Genomic DNA, 22456 nt, shown 5'->3' with positions numbered 1-22456 from the left:
ACTCCAGATCAGGCCCTTAGTCCCCTGGCTGTTCAACTTTTGGCTCTCACGTGCACTTGAAGGACATTAATCCACTGCTTAGATGCTGGAAGTAATATTTTCAACAGCCCCTTAGGTGAGACGGCTGGAAGGGAGTGGTGTCTTCTCAGTGCTCACAGCTCCTCTCAAACTGGGAGTTTTGCCTAAGCAGAGACTTCAGAAAAGGGTTTTAAAGACTAGATAAATGGAACCACATTAGGCTGACTTCTCCCTTTAGTTTTTACAGTGATCTACACCCCTGCAAAGTGGGTGGGAAATAAAGCCATTGGTACAACCCATTTAATTGGATTTACAGAGACATAAGTGGACGTGTGGATGTTTAATGCTCTGCCTTACCACCAGGCTTGGCCACCAGTTTGCAGAACAGTTTTTATTCAAAAGCCCTGTGCTTACACCCTTGCAAAACCATCCAGAAGCTGCTGCCCCTTTGCTGTACCAATGGATTTGTCTCTGCCCTGTCGTGCCCCACTTTACCAGGATTTCTCTCCAAGACAATGTGGGCAGAGACACCTTCCACCCCAATGTGCGGTGGTGGAACTGGGAAGAAGCAACTCATTCCAGTTCTCTAGATTCTTTACTCTTTCACTCCAAAGCGTAAGTCACTGGTTTCTACAGTGTTGCTACTGGTTTGCTTGGGGATAAGTAAAGGATTAGTAAATAGGGACCAGCTTTCCTCCCGCTCCTCAGCGGGATGTTTAAGTGCAGATTCCCAGAGTTTTGGTTCCACTTACTGTAAGCTCAAATGGGATTTTTAATGAAGTTGTAATTATTCACATACTCCATCTATTTTTATTTACTAGAGAAAACAGAAGGAACTTCATGGCCCCATTTCTGTTAATTATTTTTTGGGGGGTCCTTTACTGAACCCCTCAGGCTTCCCGCTCAGCAAGCTGCAGAATGTGAGGTGCAGTGCTAGAGCTGTCAATGGGAGAAGGACATTTACCATCGCTTGAGGGGTACCAGCCCGTAACACAGCTTTTGTCTCTAATGTAGTAATGAGACAGTTCTGGAAATGCATTTCTTTAAATATTATGGTTATTTCCCAGGTTTAAAGGAAACCTACAGCTATATAATCCATCTCAGACCTTCTCTTTTAGCTGTTCAGTTGTTTTTGGAAACAATCATTCTGTTTTAGCAAATTACAGAGATTCCTCACTTTGAGTGCTAAATTAAAAGGCAGGCCTGCTTGAAGACGAGCATTTCCTTGATTTTTTCAATTCTGTCCATATTCCAAATCTGGAACTAGAAGCAACATATCTGAGAAACAAATCTGGATTATTACCAGATTTTAAAAAACGGAGTCGGAAGACAAAACATTAATTTCATAGCCTGAATGTGGGCCAAGCTCTGAGCTCTTAAGGCACTTTTAAAAAAATCAAAGGCAGTAAGTTTAGTACAAAAAAAATAAAGTGATGGTATTTCTGAAATGTAGACTTTTTTTCCCCTGGCTACATTGAAATGAAAATGAGAAAACATATGTCTTAGTCCTGCATCAACTGCATCTGGAGCAGTCTTTACAGTCAATAGAGCCTTTTACGAGATAGAAAATGTTCATTGTTTTAATCCTACATTATACTTAGATAGCCAGTTTGTTTTCCCCTTGCACTATTTTATCACCTTGTAATATTCTATCTGCACTGCTTTTTGATAGAGGAACCACACCATATCTCATGGATCATGTATTATAAGCACATGTATCTTAACACAGGTGAGCTATAGTGTCTTCAACCAGGTTGTTCACTCTGCAACATGATGAAAGTGTTAATAACGAACAAGAACCTCATCCTGTTTAGCAACCTGACTAGTCAGCGTTTTTCCTCCAAAATGATCAAATTCTCTCTCCTTTGTGATGTCAGATCTTCACACTTCCTCCAGCTTTTCCATAATAGAAAAAATGTGCATTTTTAATGTGAAGAACAAGTGAGATGATTAATCATCATCATCTTTCCCAGGCTTTTGTAGAGATAGAAAGAAGCAGCGTGTAGAACTGAGTTATGATTTTACTTCCTTTGCTGGTCACCTTTAAGTTTTCTTTCACTGTTAATTTAGCTTTCTTAAGGGCTCAACACTTTGATTACACTGTTCAGCAGATTTGGGAATTTTATGTGTTCATTTAACAGCAAGTAGGATATCTGGCACAACACGTTCACGGCCATTTTCTCCTCTCTTTCATCATTTAGACATTAACAACAGGAATCATAAAGCACAACAGAGCTAATGCCATTTATGTACTACTTTAGGCACAAATTATGGGACAGGTAAGTCCTCCACCCACCACCCAGATGATGAAGGGCACTGCCCATCTGCACCAGGTGCAGGGTGGTCTCTGGTGGGTTGGCCCTGGGCATCCTCCCCAGGATCACAGAATGGTTGAGGTTGCAAAGGACCTCTGGAGATCATCTAGTCCAACCCATCTGCTATAGCAGATTCACCTAGAGTAGCAGCAGCAGAGCTACATCCACCTTGGGAGTGGTTCATGGGGTGGTCACCCCTCTCCTGGAGCTGGTCCATAGAATCATAGGATCATTTTGGTTGGAAGAGACCAATCAAATACAACCATTACCCCACTCCTGGCACTACCTCACATCCCTGAGAAACTCATCTCTGTTCAACCCCTCCAGGGATGGTGACTCCAGCACTGCCCTGGGCAGCCTGTTCCAATGCCCCACAGCCCTTTGGGGAAGAAATTGTTCCCAGATCCAACCTCAACCTCCCCTGGTGCAACTTGAGGCCGTTTCCTCTGCTCCTGGTGCTTGTTCCTGGGGAGCAGAGCCCGACCCCCCCTGGCTCCAAGCTCCTTTCAGGCAGTTCAGAGATCAGAAGGTCTCCCCTCAGCTCCTGTTCTCCAGCTGAACACCCCAGGTTCCTCAGCTGCTCCCATCACGCTTGTGCTCCAGATCTTTCACAAGGGGGTGAACTTCTTTCTTGTCATAAGGGACCCAAAACTGACCACAGGATTCAAGTTGCAGCCTCACCAGTGCCCAGTACAGGGGGACAATCATTTCCCTCGTCCTGTTGGCCACATACACAACCATCACCTCATCCTTGGGCTGGCGTCTCCACCTTGCTGTCAGGATCACCTACAACCCTCCAACCTCCTCTTCACCCACCTCAGGGCTTGGTTACCTTACACATGCAAAAAGTCAGAATTTGGATATTAGGAACAATTTCTTCCTAGAAAGGACTGTGGGGCATTGGAACAGGCTGCCCAGGAGAGTGGCGGAGTCACCATCCCTGGAGGGGTTGGACAGATGTGGAGATGACATTCTCGGGGACATGGGGCAGTGCCAGGGTTGGGTTAACAGTTGGACTCTATGATCTTCAGGGTCTCTTCCAACCAAAATGATTCTGTGATTCTATAATAATGGGCCACCTTCACCTCCTTGCTTTGACGGCACACCAAGCTGCTGACTGAACTGCTCTCCATAAAATCGTGCTGCCAACTTGCATGCAAGTCAACTTTCTCCATCTACAGCTGAGGAAACTGAAGCTAAAAGGTTAAAAAGAAAAAAAAGGATTAAAACCCAGGGGTGAAATTCTTCCATTAACTTCAGAAATTCATCCCTGTGCATTAGCTACAAACTTGTCGCTCCCCTCTTGGCTTTTAGCGGTGTTTAGGTGAGGTCATTGGAAGGATATTAATAATCTTCTTTATATCACTGGAAAGACTATTAAAGGGTAATAATGAAATGGTGCTGCTTTGCTTTCCCCTCTGGGTTACAGAGGCAAAAAGATGGTACATTGATATTAAAAGAAAGGATAAATGTGATACAAATATAATTTGCAGTGAGACACTATACTGAGATCGTGCCAGGGGCTGGGTTGTCATTATAAAACCTCCAGTGCAAGGCTCAAATCCTTTGTAATGTCACCAGGAGCTGAAATCCGAGTTATTGCCTTATTCAGAGTTTTGGGATTTTTTTTTTTTTTTTGCTTCTATTGTGAAAAATTGATTCAAGTGCAAATCTTCAATTGATGTTACTTTATTTCAGAGCTGGGCTGTTAATTTTCCTCCTGTTCTGGCTGCTACTTTAATTTTTATATTAGCTGTTTTGTTAGTCTAATTTCACTCTCTTTTTCCTTTGTGTCATGAACCTCATGAAGAGTCATATATAATTTTATGCAGGAGCTACAGCATACGTTTCGCTAGGCAGTGGGTTGCTGCATGAGCAGTTCAAAACATAAATAAGCGCACTGCTGTGAGCTCAGCTCTCCAGCTTTTATGAGGCTATCAAACTATAAATAAATGCTGTCCTCAATTCTCCGTTACGCTGCAGCCTCTTTGAACCACCCCAGCGCAAAGGGACTGTAAACCAGATGGAAGCGGCTCATCAGGAATTTCCCTTAACCTCTGGGAAGAAAAAAGAGCTACCTTGTAATTAGAGATGTTATTTTGTCTGGGACATAGATTTTTCCTGTCTTTTCCCCCATTCGGAAGGAATTTGCTCTTTGCCGTGCTGCGGTGGGAGGGTGGGAGCTGTGGGCCCTGGCCCAGCAGAGGTCACAGCACCCAGCATGGGGGCACCTCCTGTATCCTCTGCTGCTTTTGGTTATTATTATCATTATTATTTCTCCCTTTTTCCCCCCTTTTCCTCCTTTTTTTGGCCTTAATGAGGCTGCTCTGCCTTCATCCTGCCTCCCTTCAGGTGCTGAAAGGATCAGAGTTCAGCCACATCAAAGCACCGGTGCCTCCGCCTATGAATTATTTGTGCTCCCTTTGTTATCAGGAAGCCGAGAAGCAAATCTGTTAATTGTATGCGTTATGACATTTGGCTGACAGCCACAGCGAGGCAGAAATCAGCGCCCAGATGATGATAATGTTATAATCTCGGGGTTTAATTATGAAGGCTGTGCTGGCATTTAAGATCAAGATTTTAAAATGTGCAAAAAGATCCCGCAGTGCTCAAGAAGGGCAAATAATAACGCTAATCTTGATACAAGGAAAAGATATAATAAGATATAGAAAGGAAGCTTCCAGGGAGTTATAGATGTTCCTGTATCTATAGTTCCTATTATCCTAATTCTCATACCTGGAAAGACGCCAAAAGAAATTATTACATGATTGAATTATAAGAATTTAGAGGGCAATAAGGTGATAAAAGCAGCTATAGCACCTATTTATCAAGAACAAATTGTGACAATCCAATCTAATTTTCTTCTTTTTTCAGGGATAATAGGGGATAAATTAGATACTTTGTCTTGAGTGAAGTTACTGATATGGTCCTACGTGATATCATTAGAAACAAATTGTGATGAAATCAACAGACTAAATCAATGTAAGTCAGATACCCAACTGGCTGAAAAGAGCAGATTGAAATATAGTTCTTGGTGGTCAGATTGGGAAAAATGTCAAGTCTGGGGCTGAAAAGGTCACTCACGGGTTCATGGAACACTTTCCTCCATTGACTTAGATATTATTTCTTGAATTATTTCATCCATTCTGTCTAGGTAAAACATACAAACCTGTGGCAGAGCATTAAGTGGAAGAACATGCAATGCTTTTTAGGAAATTTATGCCTATATGGTTTGAGAGGGCACACAGGTAAGTGTGTCTAATAAACGGTTTTCTGTGACAATTAGACATTCAGGGTTTGGATGTGCCTCAAGAACCACCATAACTATTAGCAGCCAGGGAACCTTTCCTGAAGTTTTCCCTGTTCTGTCAATTGCTTTTTACATAGAGATTTAGGATTTTCAGATTTTCAAAAGCATGTAATTAACTTAAAAATTCAAGTCCTACTTAAGCTCACTACACGATTTAGGAACTTAATTGCTTGCAACTCCTTTAAATGTAAAACTTCAGCCTTAAATTGCTTAGACAGTTTTAAAGGATTTGCCAGATGACATGGTCGCCTTCCCATGAAAGCCAGAGAAGGACCTCTCCTTGCTCAGCCCCACAGATGTCCCCAATCAGCCCCACAGCACAAACCTCTCAGGTGATCTGAACTGATTTATTGCTGGCAGGAAAGGAGGAATTTTGAGGTTTGGAAACCGTAAACACTACAAATCAAATTTACATCATTGGCCTATATAAGTACGATGGTTCTTCCGAGAGAGATTTTAATTATTTCTCTCCCTCAGCCCCTGTGGCACCGTGTTTATTTCCACGTGCCATCCGACACGGAGGAGCTGGCTCAGGGCTCCCGATACCCAAGCACGGGCCAGCTCTCGCTGTGTGCTCCTGGGAGCTTTCTTAGCAGGTTCCAGCGTGCAAATGCTGTAAAAAGGAGGTTCTCGGTGCAGAAAGATGCGCTGCTGACCTACAACATGCTACTAGAGGTGTAGACAGTTGTGTCAGTGCTGTGGTCCCCTGCGCGCATCCCTGCATCCCTGCTGCTCTGAGCATCCCAATGCCAGCAGAGACCGACATCATCTCCATCCAGACTACGACAGACACAGCCTGTCCTTTCATCAACAGCTTATTTGTTTTCTTTCTCATTTGGTTGCTCTTAATTTAAAATAAAAATAAAATGGGACTTAACAAGGCTTTTTTGGGCTAGGGGAAGCTTGACACCTAACATGGGATTTTAAGCAGTCTGCAAAGCTTCAGAAACCATCTTTGGGAGCACGTTTGACCATTGGAGACCTGAAGATGCTTTGATCAGTTTTCAAAGCCTTTGGGTAGTTTATGATTCTGGAAAGATTTGACAATTTGAGCTCCGTTTACTGCCAAGACAGAGGCCTAGATGTGGGATTGGATTAATATTGATCCTATCTCAGCAAATACCAGGCATACTTTTTTTCTTTAAACTGTTATAGATTCATTATAAAAAACAAATCAAAGCAGCTGAAATGGAAAGACCCAGTGGGCCACCTTTTCAAATACACCTTTACTTGACCTTAATCTTACTGTGATTCAAAGCTCAGTGAAGTCAGGCCAAAGAATCCCACAAATTAAGTAGAAAATGGATGTGGCTCTGTTCACAAACACCTGTAAACAAATCCCACTCTGAGCCAATTATGTGCACTAATTACATGAGGAGAAAAGAAGGTAAGTCTGTACATACAGAACTTTCACAGTTCACATGTGCAGATTATTTTCTTACGTATTGAAATGGCAAAATGCTCACTTAAAAAAGGACAATGCACAAGGTTTTTTACATATCTAATGATAGATGCCAGCAGAAGGAAAACATTTCTAAAGTGTTTTCAGTAGCTCTTTGAGCAGCCAGGCAAAGGTCTTGGAGGTTCCTCCTTTTGCATTTCTTTATATATATAGTGGTGAGTATAGGAAAGGTTTACTTTCTGGGACAATTACATCATACAGTGTAAATTAGACTGTACCACAATTAGAAGAAACTTAATAACTTGATGCAAACTAGGCTCTCTTTGCATTTTTACAACAGAAAGTATTGTGAACTCTAATTGCTAATATTTATATAAAACTCTGAAGCATATATCCTTTTGGTGAGCAAATACTAGTATGTAAAAGCTTTAATACCCCTGTCACTCAGCAGTGAAATTAATAAATTGCAAGTTGTAAACCCTAATAACTTGATGTCAGCATTCCATGAGCTACAGCTCAGACCCAGCCTTCCCCATCAATTTTCCGAGTTTCAATTTCAATCACTAGCAAGCAAACATCTGGGTAGGTCCACACCCGCGGAACAGCAAATTCAGAGCAACCCATGGCAACAACAACGCACCCCCGCCAAAACAGCCCCTGCAGTAACACATGTATTCCATACCATCTAAATATGCAATCCCCACTGAATCCTCATATTCAAAATACTCAGCTCTTGATGATAAGGACACCTTGGTGATAGAAGCAAGAGTTTCCCTGAGCTTCCCTGCTGGAAGCAAGCCCAGATGTCCACAGGGTGCGGAGTTCCCTTCACCCTGTGCATGGAACTCAGACACCAAAACTTCTTCATCCCCAGGCTGACTCTATTTTCCCACCGCCAGCAAGCCCCATATAGCTGCAAACAGACCCCAAGTCTGACATTGTTTGGGGGTTCTCACCCTAACTTAGTCATTAATCTCCCACCTTTCTGTTTTGAACTAGGCAGCAGCTGCAGGAAAAACTTCAAAGGCTTCAATTTTGGCACTGAGGGATATTAAACAAGGGTCCTACAGCCTCCCCACCACATTGCCACCTTGCAGCTGACCCCCTATCACCTCTCCAGCATCGTTATGGGTCCCCTAGGACATACATTCAACGACAGATTTCCCACACACCCAACAACCCAGCCCATCCAACTCCCTCCTCTTCCCCGCTCTGAGGGAGGAAGGGATTGAATAGGTACCTTTCCTGACGCTGGGAGCAGAGCCTGCGAGGGGGAAACACGGATTTCGTAGAGCAGCACAGACTTTCGGGTGAGCAGCGAGGTGCCAGAGCTATAAATATCCCATGCTGGGCTCCTGACTAGGACGAGGAGCTGCTTTAATGTCACGCACAAGGGCACATTAGGACTGAGCCGAGTGGCAGTGGTGCCACTCTTCTTCCACTCAAAAGCTGGGGACTCTCGTGTCACTGGCTCACCTCAAGAGTTACGTGTCCCGCACAGACCTCACCACGGGCACACATCTGGGAACATCTCCATGTCCCCCTTGTTTCTGGGGCGGTTCCAATGTAGGAGATGACCAGCCTGGCTCCCAACAGCCTCTGAGGTGTAAGTACCAAAGCAGAGGAGATGCTGCTGCTCATCGACCCTTTATCAAGTCACCTCCAACTCTCACCACAGCTGAGAGGAATTTCCCCAGGTTGTCTCTCCTGCCCTTGCTAGATCGCTAACAGCTGAAGTTGTGCATAAAATAAGGATTCTTGATCAAATACGAGTGTTATCTGGAGATTTTAATCAGGCATAAGGCCTGACTATCTTCTTGTTTGCGTTGATGTAACAGATCCACTAAATTGGTCCAGGATAGTGGGGCTGCACTGATTTACATCTTGTACTCTACATTAAGGGGGAATAGAAAGGCCCATAATACACTATTTATATCTCCATACACTTAAGCAAAGATGGAAAAAAGATTAAGCAAAAATTAGGGTTATAAAACTGATTAATGTTGAGCCTATACTTTTAGTTGAGGAAGACATTAAGGCGGTTTTGGAATGTTCTTTTCTAAATGGCATTAATTTACTTACTTGCTGTACTAATTGGTTGATTGATCATAATAGCTCCTGAGAAAGCTGAAAATGAAATGCGTTTTCTTATATAGATTTTTAGCCTGATGGTTTTATTATAAAGTTTCTCCAAAAGCCATGGAGGGAGTGTTCAGGAATGTTCAACTTCTAACAGCCGTTTGTTATTTTTAGGGGAAACATTGGGATGTACATAATTTTTTTAAAAGTATATTTTATATCATTTGTAAGCAAAGCTATGAAAAAAATCAAAATTAACAAAGTTTATTCGTGTCAGAAAATTCGATCGATCCGATTACAAAGATATATATGGTCTAAACTCCCAGCTTGTTCTTATTAAAACTTCAGCTGTATCTTAGAAACAAAACCATCCAATCTGATCCTATAGTTTTCACAGAAGCCAAGGTGGAACAGGGAACTGATGAAATGCCACAGCTGTGATAAAAATGGACCGTATCCCCTAAATTGCCTTGTTTTCCATTGCATGGAACAATTCATGGTATCGTGATGGTTAACATGGAGAGTTTATGTTATGAATTTTATTTACATGAAACCACTCTGCTACCATAATAATCATCATCATATTTCATTTATGGGTGTGTTTCTTCAGCTGATTTCTATACTGAGCCTCTTCCGCACAAACACTAATGCTTTTAAGACAAATTCCTTGTTATCACTCACAAAATTCTGAGTATTTCTCTTACATTCACCGAATTAACCGGGACACCCCATCTTGCAGCGGGATGAGCACGGAGCAGCTCTCAGCAACGCTTTATTAATTGCAAAAATGGAGTAACACAGTGATACTTTTTGCTAGTATTAAAAGCTTTCCCTGCTGTAAGCCAACCCTGTTTTCACCTTCTTCCTGTAATTAAGTCGTAATCCTTTCGTTCTGATATCATTATCTGTTGTCATGGTGATTTTAATTATAAAAATGAATGGCTGAGAAGTGGGCGAAGACAAAAGTTTTCGCTGAACTTTGCTAAGTTAATGGCAAAGGGAAGAATATCTGCAGTAATACAACAAACGAGTGATCTTTTAACAAGTGTATTTTAAAACAATGGCGAGAAGTAGGTGTCAGAGACAGAAGAGACACGTCTGATGGGAATATATCTGTGTTTAGGAAATATGTGTTGAATTTAATGTTTTAGAACATTTTTGCATGGCACGACTCATACAGCACCTTCTGGCATTGTTTGAAAATAGAAATACCCTTCTTAATCTCAACTGCTAGTGGTTAATCTATTGGAAATACAGCTCCTTTTCACACAAGGGCCTGACCAGTTCCAAGGGTATATTTTTCAGAGTAAAGACTTTGGGAACAGATACGCAACATTTAAAGTTCATTCGAAAGCAGAAAACCTATATTGTTGGGTGGGTGTGTGCAAATTGTCCATAGATGAAGCTACACGTGGCTTCAACAAGCAGACCCACAAGCCACAATTATAGCTGATTTTCAGCAGAGATTTTTAGCTCAGTTAAACCCTGGGTGGTATCAGGACATGGCTTTTCTTTGCTGCCACTGACACATCGCACACAACGTGCTGAACCAAACTCATCTCCTCTGGCACTCTTGCTGTGGTTCTGCAGTTTTGTTCCGGCACGTTCTCTACCAACAAATACCTGGTTTTACAGAATCATAGAACAGTTTGGGTTGAAGGGACCTTCCCAGCTCCCCCCCTGCCATGAGCAGGGACATCTTCACCAGCTCAGGGTGCTCAGAGCCCCGTCCAGCCTGGCCTGGGATGTCTCCAGGGATGGTTCATCCACCACCTCTCTGGCCAACCTGGGCCAGGCTCTCACCACCCTCAGGGCAACAATTTCTTCCTTGTATCTAGTCTAAACCTCCCTTCCTTTAGTTTAAAACCATCACCCCTTGTCCTATCTCAACAGACCCTGCTAAAAGTCTGTCCCCATCTTTCTTATCGGTCCCTTTTAAGCATTGAAAGGTGCAATAAGGTCTCCCCAGAGCTTCTCTTCTCCAGCTGAACACCCCAACTCTCTCAGCCTGTCCTCCCAGCAGAGCTGCTCCAGCCTCGGATCATTTCTGTGGCTCCTCTGGCCCCTCTCCAACAGCTCCATGTCTGTGCTGTGCGGAGGACCCAGAGCTGGATGCAGTAACAGTTAGTTTTGGGGCTTTTAAAGTTGTTTTTTTTAAGTGTTTTTGTTGTTTGGTTTGGTTATTTTATTTTTTAATGTGGGGACTGGTACCTCACATTTACTTTACCTCCCGCGTGTGAGTAATTCCCCATTCATCCACGCGGTACCAGCGTCTGTGGAAGCGTCTCTCCCCGCTGGCTGCGGTGGCGATGGCACCAGCATCGCTCCCTCCTCCCGACACGGCCCACGGGGACCCTCGTGCATCCACCAGCTTGGGCAGAGAGCTGGAGCACATCCAGGCCCTGAGGGTGGCCCCGGACCACAGGACACCCTAGGTGCTCTACAAATGCCAATTATTCTGTTTGTATATTGTTAGAACCAATAATGATATTTTGCTTATCATATCCATATATATACAGTGCCAGTTAGGCTACATAGGGACAGAAAAAGCAGAGATATTTCCAGTTTAATCCTCTTATCCGTTCTCTCATGTCAGTCCAAATACAACGCTGACTATCTTCTTTTCCTTAGGATAAGTGTTGGCCTTTAGAGCAGACCAAGGGCAATCTTGAGCCCACCGGTGACCAGCGGTTCGGGGGGCAGCACCCCTGTGGTCCCTCGGAATTGAAATCTCTTTCTGGCTCTGTCAACCTGATTCCCAGGTTTCCTGACAGATAATGCAGCATGCCAGCCACCCGCTGCTTTTCCATTTAAATAAATGAGAAAGTTGTGGCTAAATTAACACTCCAGCAGAGGTAATAAGGACCAACCCAGCAGCTGCCATGATGTATGCAAATTGCAGTTTCACACATTAGGAACTAGATGTTGCTTAATTTGTAGGTCTTTCCATGTTTTAAATGAAAGGGCAAAAGACAGCCCCCTAAGTCAACTAACTACTCACCAGTGCTTCTAACAGCACCTACAGTCTTTATTCTGGGGTTTCCCCCTGTTCCCCCGAGAAGCAGTTATTACTGAGTTATATTGCACTGCCGGATGCTTTTAGACAAAATATCTGGCGATTTCCCATGTACACGCAGCCCAAAACCTTTTGATTTTATTTTGTATTTGCAGTGATGCCATAATCCAGGTGCTCAACATCCATCTTTTTTTTGGAAATGAAACTGTAATAGCACAAACAAAGACCTGAGATAGCCACCAGTTAATCAGACAGAAGGAACGGGCTGATAGAAGAGCATTTTTTCTCCTTTTAGGTCAGTAGAGATGGGAATGGAGATGCAAAGAAGCATTTAACTGGATGGGGTTTGAGGAAAGGCTATTCTGTGCATTAGTTTCAGTGCTTTCTAATCTCTCTGAGAAAATCAGTGATAAACTGTGTTAGGGTGAGACCAAAGCAGGAACTCGGGAAGGGAAGGGCATACTCAGAATAGCAGAATTTGGGGCCATTATTGCCACAAAAAGCAGAAATAACTATAATGTTTCTCAGGGTATGTTCTGTGAGAAGACGCAAAATATTAAAAGCATTCTCAGTCAGATTTTAGCTGGCTTACAAATGCTGCAGCCACAGGATATAAGGCTAAGAAATGCTCTAGACTCAGCCAATCTCCCAGGTTTTATTCAGAAAGGCAGAAGTTTAATTCTAAAATAAATCCCATTAATATGATTTGGGGTTTGCCTTTATTTTTTTGCACTCCTGAGCTGCACAGTCAATCCTCAAGAGCTACTGCCACAGGTCTTTGAATCCCTTTGGAGGAGACGTACTTTCCTCTGCTCTGGTCACCAGTTCCTCCACGACCATGTCCTGTTCCCGAATGTCACCTCCTCAGCCTTCGCTTACCCCTTCCATAACCTAGAAATACCGGAGTGACCCTCGGCACGTTGTTAGCAATGAAGTAATAGGAACTTGCCCTGTCTAGTCATTATTTGACTGTATATGTTGAAAGAAACCATCACATGAAAACGCAAGTGAAAACGTCAGAGTGAATTTGTGGGCAAGAAACACCGAGACTATGACCAAACCGCAAGGTCTGAGTGTGTTTTCCAGTTCCCCATAGTGAATTCATACCCAGGCTGGGTATGGGGCTGTATTTTCTAATAAATTCTGCAATTTCAGCAGCCCCCCAACCTGGTGCACAACTGTGTCACCAAAAATGCATTAAATTAAAAAGTCCCCCTTCTTATGCAGTGGTTATGGTGCATGAATTACAAAATATGAAGCAAACTATCCATCGCTTTTCTGACAAATGGAGGCAATAACTCTGAGAGACGTGGACTTCTCCCATCATGGGCATGAGGTATCTGTCCCTAAAGTGGTATGGGGTCAATCCTGGTTCATACATGTCTGGTCCTGAGCGCTGAGCTGGAGGCGGCTTCTCTTTCTCATGCCCTGCTGCCCCAAATGGGGCTGGTATTTGTAGCACAGTGCTGAAGCCCCAACCCAAATGATGAAACCATGTCCCAGAGGCAGACAGATGGCCAGAGCTGTCCATCCATCCATGGGTGTCAAGGTGATGGGGAGATAGATGGTCACAGGGAGCAAGAGCGGACAACGTAGCAGGGCCTTGTCCTCAAAGACCTTGGCAAATGGCACACACCCTGACTCGGGCCAGGCACCAGATATCCTCTTTCACCCCATGATCTGAGCCACCAGGCTGTAGCTTTGTGAGTTCATCTGCAAAGGATCTCAGAAATTAGGAGGTAAAAACTTGGAGAGATCTGCAATACTGTCAGCCTTTTAATTACCCACCTACAGTTTCCGACGATGCAACTGATTTTGCTCAAACCTTGTAACTGAGCGCAGTGGGTTGTTCGAGAGCAGCAGTACATCATAGAAGAGGAAATGGGAATTAGGATCCCTCAATAAAGTAAAATTTCTTCTACTTCTGTCCACAAAAAAAAAAAAAAGAAAGAAGAAATGTAGCATCTTCCAAGTTACACCCCATGTGGCAATCTTCCAAACCTCTTTCCATATGTTCCTAAGTGTCAAAAGCCCAAATGTTCCATATCTTGCTGCCAAATTCTCTGGCTCGCTCCCAACAGCTCTTACAATACAGTTGGCTATTGTCTAGTGAAAAAAAAGAAATCACCTCAGATTGATAACTAAAAATATATTTGATCATCAGATAGACATGAATGGCCAAGGGTGCTGTGCTGAATGAACCGCTCACACTCACATTTCAAAGCAGCAGCAGGGTATCTGTTGCAGCCTTCCCTCTTCTGTCCTCTTCCTTAAAACCTCCCAAGGCCTGGGAATGATGGAGTTTCATGCCGATATCTCCATCCAGGAGCTGAGTATCTCCTCTTGTGCCCTAAAGTGTCACATCTCCACACCTTAGGTTTCCATTTGAAAAGTTACGGTGACTTCAGAGAAGATCCAGTAATGTACTAGGAAAAGTCAACAGGGAAAAATAACAAACATATGATGGTGTCACAGCATGGTACTGTGAACTGGAAGGTTCCAACGTGCGGGAGTTCTGGAAGCCCTACCAGCAGGTCTGTAAGAACAATCTGAAGTGATGGTACCAGCCCACAGCAACTGCAGATGCTCCTGACTCCAAAGCTCAAACAAAACCACAGATACCTTTGCTACATGAGAATCGCAGACCATAGCCAAGAGATCACAGAATCACAGATAATAGATATCCGGTGTTGGAAGAAACAGAATGAGGGCTGGGGGGCTGAACTCTTAGATACCATAACTTTTGATGTTTTTAACAGCACGTGGTGCTAATTTACAATAAGATCAAATACAAAGGGTGCTAAAGGCCTTGAGGACTGAAGATGTCCATCTCCAGAGCACATGAGGCTCTGGTAACAATCCTTTGTTGTCCTGAGATGCAGCACTGCCATCTGATATAGGAAATACTTCGCCAGTGGATGCTCTGTCCCCTTTTTCACCGCATTTGACATCCCCTTTCTCAAAGTGTGCTTTGGGCTTAATCATTACACACATTAATTCAGCACAGGAGGAAAACCAGTGAGTGTGTTTTCCTGCAGTGTGTGTAAATTATAGCAGATAATGTAAAAATTAAATAACTGAGAGGGAACGATTACGAACCAGATGCAAACAGTAACGCATGTGGTGCTTAGTACAGAATAAGTCCCGTGTGAATTCATGGTATCAGGGTGCAGCACTGTGCACAGCTGGGCCTTGACTGTGTTGGCCACTTGGTGCTACCACAGTGTATCTACAGGAGAGATACATATGTATCTCAGTATATATATAGGGGTGAGCCGTGTATTTGCTATAAGGTTTCTGGAAGACATGAAGATACCGCCTAATGCCTATACCAGGACAGTAGAGTATCTGCTAGAATTCTCTTGTTCTTCTTTTTCTCCAACATGCATTTTGCACTCGGGATATTCTTTATTTTCTCTAGTACGACTCCTGATTTACATCAGTATGAACAAGGGCAGAATCAGGCCTCCAGTTAAATAACCAATGCAGCTGTTTTGCTGAACCAGCTTCCTGGCTGGGAATGAATCCAGTCAGCTGTGGATAACAAACCCCAGTAATAGAGATTTCAAAGATTTCATACATTAATTTTTTTCTTCTTAATATTTGCAGAGCTACTTTTCTTACAAAATCTGTTAGGCAGATGTTAGGAAGTAATTACTGTGCATGAATCAGAAAGAAAACGCACGTCTTACGCTGAATATGTGTGAGTGAACTGGGTAAAGAAACAAAAGATAAATGAGGAAAAAAAAAAAGAAGCTAAAATATATCTGTGCCAGAATTTGCCATGGAGTTGTAAGGAAGAAACCACACAAGGAAACCTCTTCTCATGAGCCAATTCCACCAGTAACCAACGTGATGGACAGAACCGAGATGTTGCTACACACATTCTCATGCTCAAATATCCCAAAGTCTCCTTAGATCGCGATACATGTAGATGTAAATAGGACCGATCATATGAGTTAAAACTCCTGCCTCTGTGTACAGAATTGTTGTAATTTTTATGTATATAAATACAGCCAATCATCAAATGATGGTGGCAGCAGTAGTAACATCCAGATCGGCACAGAAAGCAATATCGGAGGGGAATTCTTCCCCTGAACGATGTGGTTATCCAGGCTCTGGATACAATATTCCCTATACTGGCAAATCTAGTTACTCTTTAACAACGGAAAAAGTTAATGTTCCAGTTCACAGTGCTCTGAGGGACAGATTTCCACATGAGATGGGAGTTAGTGATGGTATAACTGGGTAAACAAAATCAGGAGCATTAAGAATGGATTCTGCCTTTAGCTCTCCTCCAGTATTAAGCCCTACTTTGGTGATTTCCCCCTGTAAAATAAAGATTTTATCCTTCCTTTCTGAAGTGCCTTGAAATCTCAGGTTGAAAGTACTAAATTAGAGCTAAATAAAATATCCCAGTAAGTAATAACAAAAATCCTATGTGTCTTTTACGGCATTTTCCATCACTAGCAGTTAATACGCTGCATAGACCAGGTCGGTATAATTACCTTTACACCTCAGTGTGGCTGGACCGACTGTGGCCAGGTAAGGAAATAATCCATCTTCACCAGGAAAACTCCCTTAAAATGCCATTTAGGCCCATAAAGCAGACCTGCAGATTGTGCTGATCCTCACACATAAAATCAACTTAGTTCAAAAAATAAATTACACATCAGCAACTACAGCCCTTGAAAATTACATCTCAGTGTTTATGAACCTATAAACACTATAAAAAGAAATATTACAAAAGAAGCCTTTAAAATTACAAACCAGCCAGGATGTTTAATATTTCAAGTCTAAATTACGATAGAAAACCTCATTTGGGGGAATGCTGTGAAAGCATCGGGGTTGGGTGCATTTTAGAACAGCATTTGTCATAAAGAAAAGAGCTTGAACATTTGGGTTGCCAAGGCAGAAACAAGCACCACAGACAGATTTTACCCTTATGGGGATTCATCAAGGTTGTGCAGTGCAGCTCTTGTCTTAGTAAAAGAAAGTATCGGCCCCTGGCTGGAAGAAACAGAAACATAATTATGTTATGATGAGCTGGAAAACATGCAAAGAAAAATTGGAATGCGAAGCATGATAAATGATGCTCTGTCAATTGCAAAGCAGCAAGAAAACCAGGCGGCAAAATAATAACTCTTGTGCAGTCAATGCTTCCAGTTTGGCTACCAAAATAAAGCAGCACTCTCCCCACGGCAGAATGGCTTTCTCTTTTGGCTGTATTGTTGAGCCCTGATACAACGATGCTGGGTTGGTAAAGCAGATTATGCAGTCACCCTTAGTAATAGAAATGAGACAAGGAATGGTCATGGACTTCTCAAAATCAAGTCCATAATTCCATCCGGAGAAAATTTATAATGTCTTATCCCGATTTTTATGCATATGAAAATTCACGGCTCAGAACCTTTTCCTTTCAGGCACCTTTTAATTACATTTTCTGCCATAAAAACCCTTCTACCGAGGTGACCAACACTTTATCAGTGGCAATGTGGCCACATGCAGTCATGTCGCAGTAACGCGGGAAATGCCATCCCATAACAGACCCGTTAATCTGTCTGTCCTCGCGGTGACAAGGACAGGATTTCCCTTTGAGTGCTGCAGCAATGTGCTTGTCCTGGCCATAAACCACTGGTGTTCATCCTCATGACGGGAGTCAGTCCCGAGGGCAAATTGGACTAATTATAGACCATCTCAGGAAACTTTTATTTAGAAACCAATACTGGGCCACAGAGATAAAAAGGGATAAATGTTTAAAGAAAAGAGAGCGTTGCTAGAATAACTCCATCAACTTCCCCCTCTACAGACAAAACTTTAGGGCAGAATTTCCACCTTTCATTCCGAATTTCCTACCTTTGGAGGATACCTTTGATATATTCCCACACGAAGAATGCCGCACAATCTGGTGTTAATATTCTTGCGGGTTTTTTATTGTTTAATATTTTTTTTTTAAAGAACCACCAAACAAAACATGTATCGCTTCTGTAATTAAAACCATCCAGCTCTCAAATTAGCATCTCTGTAGGATGGGTCATCTTCTACATATCAGTTTAAAGGACTGAAACCTATATTCATAGCCTGTATTTTTAAGTGTGTATTTTTGGTCCTGCCAGATAAGGAGCACAGGGAAGATACTAATCACTTCACCCATATTATCTAATGTTTGCAGTCACGGCTTTGGAAGCGACTTCTAATGACAGCACGATTTGCAGAATTTTTATTACCTACCAAAAAAAAAAGGACTATTTTTACCACCGATTACATTTACATGGTAAAAATACTTTATTACTTGACTGCAGTTTGAATCTAGGGGTACTAAACCACTTGTAGCTTAATCTAATAATTCTATTCCCACTGCTAAAAGAAAGTGAAATTACTGATGGGCAGCAAATGAGCGGAAACCTGCAAAAAAATGTCAGCGATATTCAGATATCCCTGTGCTAACACTTCAATGTTTCTCCGCTTCACTTGGTACTAATTTGTGAAGAGGTACATGAGACTTGCAGACAACGCCAAACGAGTTATAATTGCTCCCGATATTGCTAAGCTTAACCTGACTGATAAAAGATTGTCCCTTAACATTTTCTTCCTCAATTTGGTTTGCCTGACACCAAGTTTATTTTGTGGTTGCATGGCATTAATATAGATATTTTGCAGGAAAATAAAGCAATTTATCCCAGCCCCCACTCCTGTCTCATCCCTGTTATGTGTCTCATTCAGGAATATCAGGCAAGCAAAGGCACATTACACAAGTAAGTGCAGCTGAACGCCTGGACTCTGGCTAGGGATAAATGAAAGAAAAATGGGCTAAGAGAAGGGCAAATCCAGAATAATGACTGTAAACTGACAGCTTTAGTGACACTGGCTTCTTCGCTTTTCACGGGGTTTTAATTCTTCCCCTCACGCTTCAGCTCCCGTCGCCTCCCCCGTGTTCTCTTGCCTGCGCTGTCGCTCCCTCCAGCTGCTCCCCGGCTACTGGAGCTTCCAGCATTTTTCTGTTGGAGCAGATTCTTCCACAACCACATCGTTCTTAGATATTTTATTATTGTGTCGCACTCCTCCATCGTGTTTTTCCCTCCTTCTTCTCAGTTCTCTTTGTGGTCCCGGTGAGCAGAAACCCAAATGGTTTAGCACCCACACCCCATCAAATCCACTTCTCAAAGATGCTCCTTTGCAATTTAAGAGCAAGGTATCATCAACCCAAGCAGAGCTCATACAGTCTATTTACCTCTGCGTGTCAACAGGATGCAATCTGTTAAATATTCATTTCGTGAATGAATGCCCAAAGAAAATCCAAACTGCCCTTGTCCCATCGCCAGAGTTCCACACCAGCCGGCCACAGCATCTCACAGCATCCTGCTCTCTCCCTTCTCTCTCCACAGTCTGTTCCCTCTCTCCCTCTGCTGTGATAACAAGTTTTCATCGTATGTATTTTCTGTCATTCCAGCAGATGATTCTTTTCCTAAAATTTGCCTTCTTTGCGGGCGTAATCCTTTGTACTCCTGTGGGTACCTTGGGAGTCAATGGAGATGCTTAAACTAAGCAGGGCTCAGGCTTTAATAAACCAAATACCTTTCCCTACAAGGCTTAAGCAATTACTCAGTGTAAAGATTCACCAAGTGTATTTCTGTTGTTTATTAAGAAGCTGATTTAAGCTCAAACTGTATTTCCAAAATGCATTTCACTCCACCGAGACAAGAGAAGATGTTACAGCCTCATCAATTCTGCATTTCTCACACATCCCTTTGATTTCTCTCAGGGAGCCAGGGTGAAATAATTGCTCAGCGAAACCCATGTACGTTATCTGGATATCAGCTGGGTGAATTCTTCAGACCCAATCCAGTTTTCTCAGGTGGCTTTTCATTCATGGCTTAAACTCCATAAAAGAATCAGGTAACTCGTCAGCAGTTGGTTCTCATTCATCTCTGCACTGTCACCACGAGATGGAGGAGGGTGTGCTATCCATGAGAAGAAATGTCCTCACATTGCGGGAAGCAGTGGAGAAGGGATGGAGGGGTCTGACCCTCCGCTCCTGTGCCATGGTGACAATCTGGGCAGAGAGGGCAGGTTGGACCACGGTCCTGCTGCCTCCAATATGAGCCCCACGGAGGTTAACGGCGTATCAAGGGAATCATCTATCCAGCCTGAGCAGGGCACGCTCTCGTGTCCCAACAAAGGTCATTTGCTTCGAGATGCTATTTTTATCCTGAATTTTAGAGCGAGATTTTATTTTTCCTTGTCTCCCCACCTCTCGGTGGCCCTGGGAACTGGGATATTCCCAGCAGCACAGCGGGAGAGGAGCCTGTTCCTGGCATCAGGTTTCACGGATGGCTGCAGGGAAGCAGCAAAGTGTCCCTGGCAGATAAACTGCGTGAGCAGGGGAAGAGGCTTCTTTCCTTCTCTCTTTTCTTCTTAATCCAGTTATTATCTGATCTGTATTCTTCAAATAAACATACACACCCGTGCTTCTCCCTGCTTGGGAGCTGGCCTCTGATAGCTCTTTAATTCACCCATCCGTGATTAGACAGTAGCTGGCCTAGCAAATTGAACCCCTCCAAGTACAGCTCCCAGGGCTCTGATTAAGACCCCATTCGACCTAAATCTGCTCATTATAAACAATCATAAGTGTTGTTTTGGTAGCGGTTACAGCAATATGTAATTTTCCTTTTGCTGTTTATAACTAAAACCCCCTCTAGGCCATTTAATACACATGATACTGAAAGAGGAAAGAGTCTGCTTTTGATTTCCATTTTATTGTTATATGGGTCATCTCCGAGGTTTTGCATTTAATATTATTGTTAGCATACATTTACTTCCTTTTTTCAGCCTTCATTCCCAGGGTTGGACTCAGTGAGCACATTGCCAAGCTTTCAAAAGTGCTGCTAATAGCTGCCTCTTCTTAAAAAAGCCTGAGACCCCTAAGTATATGTAGGCATGTAATAATTCAAGTTTATAATATTATCCTGATGAAACGTTAAAGGCCCAAATCTGCACCCTTAATGTAAACACTTTAAAAGTTCTCAATAAATGCCAAGCACTTACCAGTGTTAAATGACAGAACTCGGTATTTGAATGCCTCAAGGCTGGGAAGCTATTTTTAACTTTGGGGAACCTTGCTGTGACAATTTTTATAAGCAAGTATCATATACCATCAAACAGATCTCGAATTACACAGTTGCAACATACGCATCGCATGTAATCCGTGGTGATGAGGTGCAGTATTAGATTGCATATGTATAAATTATATAGTGTGTTTACAAATTGCCTTTACCATGAGCGAGGGAGCAAAGCAAGGGGCTCAGGTGTTCCTCTGAACTACTATCCGCCAAGATTCAATCTTCCTGCCGCAGCTTCAAAGTGTGAAGAGCCGCATATCTAAATGCAAAGGGTGAAGTTCGGATTGGAGGCTACAAAGAGCGGCTCAGCCCGGGGGGCAGCACGGCTTCGTTCTCTGAATCCGGCGTTACAAAACCCTCCCCACGCTCCCAGCGTGTCACTCGTGGCCGCCCCAGCCCGCTGCCCGCCCGCTCCTATGGCCAGAGCCCGGGACTCCGCGTGGGGCGGCCGGGCTGCGGGCACGGCGGGGAGGCGGCGGGAGGCGCAGCCGGTGAGAGCCCCCCCGGGGCCGGGCAGCCCCGCCGCGGGGAGGGGGCGGCGGTTCCCACTCCCACCCCCCTTTGCCAGGTGGCTCCGCGGGGTCCCTCCGCTCCCCGCCCCGCCCGCCGCTCCACCCTCGCCCGGCGCCCAGCCCAGCCCAGCCGGGGGGGCAGCAGCAGCCACCGCGTCCCGGGCGCGGCACCGGCCGCCCACCCCCCCGCGGCTTCCGCCGGGAGCAGCCGGTGCGGTGAAGCCGCTGAGGCGGTGGAGCCGCTCGGCTTCGGCTTCGGCTCCGCCGGGGAGAACGGGGCGGCCGCCCGGTGCGCACCGAGAGGATGCGTGTGCGGGGCTGGAGACCTGGGATCGCGCCGGCGCTTGGATCCTCCCTCCTCCTCCTCCTCCTCCTGCCCTCCCTCCCGCTCGCCGCCTGGCAGCGCGGGGCTGGGGAAGTTGCGCTTCCAGGCGAGATGGCTTCGCAGCGGGGATCGCTTTGAGAAAAAAGGTTCTCCCCCCTCCCTCGCCTCCCCTGCCCGTCGCCGTGGCCTCCGAACAGTAAGTGGCAGGAAGGAAGTAAAAGTTGCAAACAACCTGCAGCGGCAGGAACTTTGTGAGCTGCTCCAGCTGCATGTGTTCAAGGTGCCTTTGATGTGTGTGCAGCGAGCTTCTGGAAAGTGGACTGAAGCTTTCCCACTCGTCAGCCCTCCCTCTCCCCCACC

General features: G+C 44.0%; 2 protein-coding genes across 2 annotated transcripts in view; one reads left to right on the top strand and one right to left on the bottom strand.

Moving 5' to 3' along the window:
- KBTBD12 (kelch repeat and BTB domain containing 12) overlaps positions 1-22427 on the bottom strand; it is a gene marked incomplete at its 3' end in the record, with an annotated part of 48864 nt that extends 26437 nt beyond the window's left edge. Inside the window, exons 1-2 of the mRNA XM_082060441.1 lie at positions 22329-22427; positions 21415-21518 (exon numbers count right to left, since the gene is read on the bottom strand). The remainder of the gene's footprint in view (positions 1-21414; positions 21519-22328) is intronic.
- The window catches only part of MGLL (monoglyceride lipase), a 58541-nt gene continuing 57496 nt past the window's right edge, over positions 21412-22456 (top strand). Inside the window, exon 1 of the mRNA XM_082060443.1 lies at positions 21412-21531. The gene's annotated coding sequence lies outside the window, so the exon portion shown is untranslated. The remainder of the gene's footprint in view (positions 21532-22456) is intronic.

This window comes from Streptopelia decaocto, assembly GCF_964273445.1.
Source record: "Streptopelia decaocto genome assembly, chromosome: 8".
Lineage (NCBI taxonomy): Eukaryota > Metazoa > Chordata > Aves > Columbiformes > Columbidae > Streptopelia > Streptopelia decaocto.
The sequence above is the reverse complement of the archived record's forward strand: the minus strand, read 5'-3'. Positions and strand labels throughout refer to the sequence as shown.